This window comes from Microtus ochrogaster, linkage group LG5, assembly GCF_000317375.1.
Source record: "Microtus ochrogaster isolate Prairie Vole_2 linkage group LG5, MicOch1.0, whole genome shotgun sequence".
NCBI lineage: Eukaryota > Metazoa > Chordata > Mammalia > Rodentia > Cricetidae > Microtus > Microtus ochrogaster.
This window is the reverse complement of record NC_022031.1, coordinates 52,513,868-52,520,445: the sequence shown is the minus strand read 5'-3', so window position 1 is coordinate 52,520,445 and position 6,578 is coordinate 52,513,868.

The following is a 6,578-nucleotide window of genomic DNA, read 5'->3' as shown; positions in this document are numbered from 1 at the left end:
CACAGAGAAACCCTGTCTCAAATAAATAAATAAATAAATAAATAAATAAATAAATAAATAAATAAATAAATAAATAAATAAATAACCAAGAGTCTCTTGGTTATTAAGCTCAGAAGTTATTCTTTCTCCCTATTCTCCTTCTTGATTGGTGCAACTCCCCCGCCCCCACTACCCCCAGACAGTTGGGGTACTACACAGTCTCACTGTGTAGCCCTGGCTGTCCCAGAACTCACTAAGTAGACCAGGCTGGCCTCAAACACACTGAGATCGGGCTGGAGAGATGGCTCAGAGCTTAAGAGCATTGTCTGCTCTTCCAAAGGTCCTGAGTTCAATTCCCATAACCACGTGGTGGCTCACAGCCATCTGTAATGGGGTCTGGTGCCCTCTTCTGGCCTGCCTGCGGGCATACGCACAGACAGAATATTGTATACATAATAAATATATTTAAAAACACACACACACACACACACACACACAGAGATCTGCCTGCTTTTGCCTTTTGAGTATTGGGATTAAAGGTGTGAACCACCATTCCCTGCCTAATACAGTAGTTTTGTTGTTGTTTGTTTGTTTGTTTTGTTTTTTTGCAGACGGGGATTCTCTGTAGCTTTAGAGCCTGTCCTGACCAGGCTGGCCTCGAACTCACAGAGATCTGATCGTTTCTGCCCCCCTAGTGTTTGAATTAGAGGTGTACACCAGCATCCCCTGCCTGCTACAGTAGTTAACTTTGACTGCAAATTGAAATGACTTGGAAGAGCGTTAGAACATCCCGAGTCTGGCTCTTATGTAAAGGGATTCTCATGAAATCGGTAGGGGCCTATCCAGGTTGGCTTCCTATTACTGTAATAGCTAAGATAATCAGCTTAAACAGAGCTTTGGGGCTTCTCGTATAGAGAGCAGGGGCACTAACCATGATTGGCTAGGACATTAGTCCTGTGTGAGGAAGCACATCACGTGCTTCATGTGACCGGGCTTCATACTTCATGAGTAAGCGTATTCATAGCCAGGAAACAAAGACAGAGAAAGAGACAGGTCCCACAATCCCTTTGGATGAAAAGCTCCAAACAACTCAAAGCCATTCCAGTAGGCCCGGTCCTCTACTCTATCACTTCCGAACAGTGTTAAACTGGCAGCAAAGCCTCATGGGCCTTCAGGGGGGCAATAGCCTCCAGAATTTCAGGGAGTATCTGTCCTTAAAGAAGGGGCTTACAGGTTAGAGGTATTTTTGTTTTATGGACCTCTTAGGCACAGTAACTAAAACTTAAAACATAACTTTGGCTATAACTCTGGCTCTCACATCTTCCACCAAAAGAGCAGCAAGTGTTTAAATCCATGGGCCCACGGGGAGACAATTCTCTCCTAACCCACCGCATTACACTAACGTGGAAACAGCTGTAATAGGGTCCCTTGCACTGATGTATGAGTACACAAACAGTTGTTGGTGGCCGGGGTTACAGTTGGCCCCCACCCCCTTCTTTTCTTTGTGGTGTATCATGGTCAGAGAGACTCATCTCAGGTAAGGGGAAGTGACCTACTTTTTGGGGAAATGGAAACTTACTGCTGGGACCAAAAAGCCATATCATAATAATAATAATTTTAAAAAATCTCATGTTAACTCAAAATGTCATTAAAGTGCTCCTCATGCTGGGGGGGGGGGGGAGTACAGCCTTGTATGAAGACTAGATGTAGAATAAGGACCAATCCAGGCTGGACAGTGGGCTTAGCGGGTAAGAGTGAGGACCACTCGTGAAGACTACCTGAGTTTGTCTCCCAGCACCCACGCTGGGGAGGTGGGGGGCTCATAACCTCCTTAACTCCAGCTCCAGAGGGTTTGACACCCTCTCTGGCTGGCTTCTGAGGTCACCCGCACTCATGTGCACAAACCCACACCCGTACACATAATTAAAAACAACATACATCTTTTTTTTTTGTTTGTTTGTTTTTGTTTTTGTTTTTCGAGACAGGGTTTCTCTGTAGCTTTGGAGCCTGTCCTGGAACTCCCTTGGTAGACCAGGCTGGCCTCGAACTCACAGAGATCCGCCTGCCTCTGCCTCCCAAGTGCTGGGATTAAAGGCGTGCGCCACCATCGCCCGGCTCACAACATACATCTTTTTAAACAAAGAAACTGAGAGCCAATTGTGAGAGAGCATCAAACCTAGGGAGAGAGGGAAAACCATCGAAAGGTGTCCCAAACAAGTTTGGTGGCTCCGGTGTCCCTCTCTGCCTTGCGAGGTTGTGAGGAAGAGGGCCCCCTAAATTGTCAGCAGAGAGGAACTGGAGAATCTGCGCCCAGGAGTTTAAATCTGTTTCTGGCTGCCAGTCGCTGACTCATCCCTGGGTAACTGGGGGCCATCAAAGGCTCTTTGTCCCTGATGCTTGCGCTCCAGGCTCCCACTAGGGAGCTCCAAATCTTGTTGAGTCCTCCCTCCTGTGGATAAAACCACCAGTACATAAGAAAAGAGTTTTTCTGGATGGTGGCTGTGCTCTAGCATTCCCAGGCAGAGGCAGGCAGATCTCTGTGAGTTCCAGGCCAACCTGGTCTACAGAGACAGTTCCAGGACAGGCTCCAAGCTACACAGAGAAAACCTGTCCTGAAAAAAAAAAAAAAAAAAAAAAAAAGGTTTTCCCTTTATATGACAACAGCTTTAGCAGAGATTCCTAGTGTTAAGAATATTTCCTAATACAAGCTCCCCGCCGACACAAAAATTCCCAATCAAGCCAAATCAAAACAAGCCAAATTAAGAAATATCCAGGTTTAATGGGAGATCTGCGCTCTCGGGAAGCGGCAGGAACGTGCGACCCCAGGAAGGAAGAAAGGGCCTGGGGAGTGGTCCAGGGCGGAGTCAGGACCTGGCCTGCTGGGATTTGGAGTCCAGGCCAAGCCTGTGGGCTGGGATAGATGGGAGGGACTGGGGCCAACGCTTCCAACTTGACACCTAGAGACCTATAGAAGTACGTTCCGCAAAAGCACTGCCTGTACCAGGCTCTCTTGCAACTAATCGTGGTCATGAAACCAAAGTGTGACTGAGAAAGAAGTTGGAAAGATTCTGGGAAAGCTTTGTTTTTCATTTCTTTTTTAAAGGTGTCCGGAGAAGGGGCAGAAAAGTGTTTGCAAGTGTTTAGGGAGGCCCTGGGGGCTGGCACTGGGCATCTTCCAGGCAGGAGCTCCCTGTTGAACCCAGAGAATGCCCATGGCTACCCACTTGCTCTGGAGATCCTGTCTTTGTCTTCCTGCAGCTGGGGTCATGGCTGGGCCACCATGCCCACCTTGCATTTACCTGGGTGCTGGGATCTGAACTCAGGTCCTCGCGCCTGTGCAGCAAGCCCTTTACCAGCTGAGCCATCTCTCCGGACTCGAGAAAAGTTTTCTGAAGACTTTTCAGCCACTTATGACGTTGAGAGAGTCATATGCTCAACGGGATGAAACCGAAAGAAGACTGGGTTTGTAATGAACCAGCCTGAACCCAGAACCGAACTTCTTCTGATGAAGTACAATATTAAAAACAAGGGCTGGAGAGATGGCTCAGTGGTTAAGAGCACTGGCTGCTCTTCCAAAGGTCCTGAGTTCAATTCCCAGCACCCACATGGTGGCTCACAACCACCTGTAATAAGATCTGGAACCCTCCTCTGGCTTGCGGGCATACATGGAGACAGAATGTTGTACACATAATAAATAAATAAAATCATTTAAAAAAAAAAAACAAAAAGCAATTTTTTTCCTAGTTACTTTGAGTTTTCTGTTAAATATGGGTGGGCCCAATTCTTAACGGATACCCTATCTCAAGACAAAAGGATCAGAAGAACATGAGCCATTGCCGGGTTCCTGAGCACAGCCACACTCCCAGTGTTCTCTGAGAACATCTCCTTTGTGCAAATTTCCTTCGTTACAATTGCCTTCCCCACCTCCATCTACTGCTGTTCCCCACGCACGGGGCTGCTCCCACGCCAGGATCCAGCCTCCTTTCCCAAGTCAAACATTTTCTTGTCTGAATCACTCATTTTGTTTTGAAAGTAACTAGCAAGAAAGTCCAGGGTGAGCATGTACAGCCCAACTTTCATTGGAGAGATTTCCACCTAATTCTTCCGGGTGCCCTGTCAGGAAATATTATGGCAAATGTACCTGCGTTTTCCAAAGAGAGATTTGAATTTTGAAAAATAGAATTATTGCATTTATGTGTTGAGAAAGAGAAATGCTTGACATTCCCTTGATCAGCGTAATCTTCCTTTCTCCTCGGTGAGGACGCAGGATAGTTAACAGGTCCTTTGCCTTTGGGCTTTTAGATCGTGCCTCGTGTTTGAAATTAGTTTAAGAATCCAGCCCCAGGGCCTCTCCCTAGATCTCTTAATAGCTCGTAGTTTGCCACAGAGAGGTCAAAAGCTTTGGAAGCACCTTGTATTTCTAGTCTCTGCTAAAACCTCCTAGGTGCCATCCTCCTGCTGCCTCCACAAAATGAAATTTTTGATTAAGGTCTCATCCTCCCTGTGTTTTGGAAGACAGGAGATATGAAGACCTAAGGCCCTGGTGCAAGTCACTCTGCTGCCAGGGGCAGTGGGAGGGAGGCAGAGAGGGTCGATTTCCCAGTTACATAAATAATGCATTCTCAGGGAGCAACATTCCAAACCGGGTTCTGTTTTCTTTTGTGTGTGTGTGTGTGTGTGTGTGTGTGTGTGTGTGTGTGTGTGTGTGTGTTCTTCTTTTTTAGACTGACCTTTTGCTTATTTGCCTACTCAGGGTTGAACATTTGCCTGACGTCCTGTGGAATCGTCGGCGGTTAAACATTTTTCAGAGCCACACGGGGAAGGGAGAACAGCTAGCTCTAGCCAGTTGTCTCACATTCCAGAAATTTTCCCACTACCTTTTTACGTCAGGCTATTACTTCAACAAAGGCAGGGTTGGAAACAGAGGACAGGTATATGCTAACCAACCTGCTTGGCTCTATGCTAAAGACTCTGGCAGACAATTACGTGGACGAGTGTGAACCACTGACTAGGGTGAAGGTTTTGTTCTAATTACAAAATAAAACTTCTATTCCCTGCTGGGTATGGTGGCCCAAGCCTCTAATTCCAGCACTTTGGAGGTAGAGGCAGGCTGATCTCTGGAAGTTTGAGGGCTGCCTGGTCTACAACACATAGCAAGTTAGAAGGCAGTCAGGGCTATATGTGACACCTCCCGCCCAGGAAAAAAAAATATTATATTTCATGCTTGTTATGTGCTCTCAGATACTTGAAAAGAAATTATCCCCCACCCTCACCATAGACCAGTTATTACAGTAATGCTATTGCGGGCATTGTTAGGATTCAGGCAATACCCTGGCCAGCTCAGGTCCTATGGCTTCTACATCACTACGTCTGTACACAGGGGCACATGGTCCCTGTAAGAGGCAAGCTCTGCCCATTCCTGTTCTCTCGTCCCGTGGCTCCTCTGAAGAGGCAGACTGGTCCTTGCCTCTTCTATCTCTTCCTCTGTATTTCTCTTTCTCTCTTCCCTCCCCCACTCCCTTTATCTCAATACCTCCCACATAAGCTCTGCCTGCACAGCAGTGTGTCTGTCCCTCACCCTCCGTGACCCCTTGGACCGCCAAGGTCCCTCTCAACAACAGGCATCTGTAGTATTTATCTACTTTGTACTCCAGCAGTCAGAAGGAATGCTGACTCAGCACAGAAGCTGTCTTGATACATATATACCAGCTGGAGGAAAGCAATTTTCTGGTACTGGAGAGCAGTTTTTCCCACCTTCTGTGAAAAGATTAGGCCCAGGGCTCAGTTTCTTAGCCGGTCAGCTCTAGATAAGTTAGAAAAAACTCATAATAAGGACTGGTGAAAGGCTGGATGAGAAGCGTCAAAGGGCTTCAGTGGAAGTCATTGGCTGCCGCAGAATGTCTGGGAAAGATGGCGTCCCTTAAAGGGGGGGACAGGACGATGGCCAGAAGAGAAACGTCAATGACTACAGGACACTGATAGAGTACACGACACAGGCTATGAAGAATACTTTGCTTTGTGTCCCCAAATCAAGGAGAGCAATGGGGTTTGACGAGAATCCCCTCCAAAGGGTAGCTCAGCGCCATTTTTAGCAAGTGAGATGTTCCTGAAGGCGCAGTAGCAGCTTGGGAGAGTGAAGACTAGAGCTAAAGTGTGTCGTCTGTAAATTAAGAACACCCCTGGGGGCCGTTCCCACAAGAGAGGGAGACCTGAAGAAGAGACAATGCACCATATGTTTCTATTTCTCAGGATTCGGTTTCCTGATCCATTATTGAAACGTGGACGTGAAGGGAGGCTGAAGGGTGGGTGAGTGGCCTGCCAAGCTGATCTGCCACTGTGGCCCAGAGTAAACCCTAGTATACATTTATACTGATGGTAGTATAAAGCCCCCCCGCAGCAGAGGGTGGGATCTCAGCTGATGGAGTACCACACACAAGGACCCGGAGTTTAAGCCTCAAACTTCTTTTCGCTTTTCTTTTCTTTCCTTTTTTTATTTTTTTATTTTTTTTTTTGGTTTTTCAAGACAGGGTTTCTCTGCGGCTTTGGAGCCTGTCCTGGAACTAGCTCTGTAGACCAGGCTGGTCTCGAACTCACAGAGA